The following is a 2,006-nucleotide window of genomic DNA, read 5'->3' as shown; positions in this document are numbered from 1 at the left end:
ACCTTTGCCAGATTTATCACCAACCCTCTCTATGGTATAGCGAATAAGATGGAGGGTATCCTGAATGGTTCTTCCTGGGATGGCACATGTCTGTGCCTCCTCGACTATACTATTCGCGACATGCGCCAACCTTTTCGCTAAGACCTTGGCCAAAATCTTCACTTCTGTGTTTAACAGTGTGATGGGCCTGAAATACTCTATAACGTCACCCTTGTCCGGGCCCTTTCTGACCAACGTCACTACTCCCCGGCGCACAGATCTGGGGATAAACCTATTCTGTTGCCAGTTCGCATAAACGTCAGCCAGTAGATGCCCGAACAAGTCTGGCATACATTTATACAGCTCGTACAGAAGACCATCAAATCCCGGCGACCTGTCCGCTTTGCAGTCGGCCAAAGCCTCCATCACCTCCACAGGCGTGATTGGCTCTTCGCAAGACTCCGCATCTGACCCCGAGAGACACGGCAGCCCGGCTCTCCCACCACCAGGACCGTCGTCACCCCCGAACAGCTGGGTGAAGTACTCCCGAAAGGCCTCACACATTTTCTCGGGTTCGTTTACCAAGACGCCATTATGATTCGTCAAAGACCGTATAGTGGAGCTATTTCCTTGCCGAGCTTCCACCACTCGGGCCCATCCAGCGACCTTGATTCCTTCACTTCCCATCGCACGTAACTTAGCTCTAGCAACACTTCCCATGTGTTGGGCTTCAAGATGCTGGTTTAACTCGAGTCTTTTTACTCTCGCTTGGTTTGCATTACCAGTCCTCCAGGCTTCTTCTAGTTCCTTAACTAAACCATCTCCTATTCTACGTCCCTTCTTAGCTAAACTTATGCTAAACCTAATAGACTCGTATTTGATGGCTCTTTTTAGGGCGTACCACCATTTGTTATTAATGATGGTACCTGCCAATGCCCTCTGTATTAACATCTTGATCCGCTTTCTGTATTCTTCAATCGCCAAAAGGGACGTATTAAGTTTCCAGTAGCCAGATCCCTGACTGTGTAATTTATCTATTGTCAGTTTACAGGTAACCATCTTGTAGTCACTGTAGCTGACTAGAAAAAACTGTGGACACTTAGCTATGGACTTATCTGTTTCTCTAATTAAAATCCTATCTAGATATGTTCTGGAAGGCCCGTCACTATTTGACCACGTCCACTGTGGAATGTTCGGGTGTTTCAACCTATATGGATCTGCTAGCTGAAAGTGACTTAGCAGATCCCGTAAGCCTAGGTTACATTTTCTGTTCGTGTTCGAGCCAACACAATTGTGTTAAAGTCTCCTAATAATACTAGCGAATGCGACGTGACCAGAAACTTGCCCAGGTCACGAAAATATTCACTTTACGGGCCCATAATGTTGGGTGCATAAATAGCGACTAGCCTGATTATCTTGCCACAGCTGAATGTCAGGTCGAGAACGACCAACCTGCTTTCTAGGTCAGAAAAAACCAACTTTTTCTCGGCTACCCGGTTTCTTTTTAGTAGGACCAACACCCCACCCCTACCTCCCGCCCGACTCGGAGAAACGTATTTCTCATAGTCGTTCAGGAGGGGGAGCAGATCTCTTGGCCCCTTTACCCGAGTTTCAGTTGCAACAATTACATCCAAATTTCTTGACTTGATGTCATTTAGGAAGCGCCTTTGCTTCCAACTTGACTTCAGGCCACGGACATTTATACAACCGATGTGAATAGACGTGACTTACCTTTTAGATCGGGGTATCCTGTGGAGAGGGACTCTCCACCTTTTTTTGATTTAGGGTCGGGGGTGGAAAGCCTTCAAATATAGATTGATGAAAATCAAATCTCAATGATGAGACCGATTTTCTATACGTGTTACACAAGATATTATGTTTTTTTTGTCCACTTCGTAAAATTCATAGTTTTTATATTTTTCTGATAGTTCAATTAGCCTAATGGCTGATGTTTTCGTTTTTATATCTCGCATTAAGTCCTCGTTTTTGCTGTGTAGTTCAACTATTCCTCTGTCCGTCTCCCGCCC

This window comes from Octopus bimaculoides, chromosome 16, assembly GCF_001194135.2.
Source record: "Octopus bimaculoides isolate UCB-OBI-ISO-001 chromosome 16, ASM119413v2, whole genome shotgun sequence".
Classification (NCBI taxonomy): Eukaryota; Metazoa; Mollusca; class Cephalopoda; order Octopoda; family Octopodidae; genus Octopus; species Octopus bimaculoides.
The sequence above is the reverse complement of the archived record's forward strand: the minus strand, read 5'-3'. Positions refer to the sequence as shown.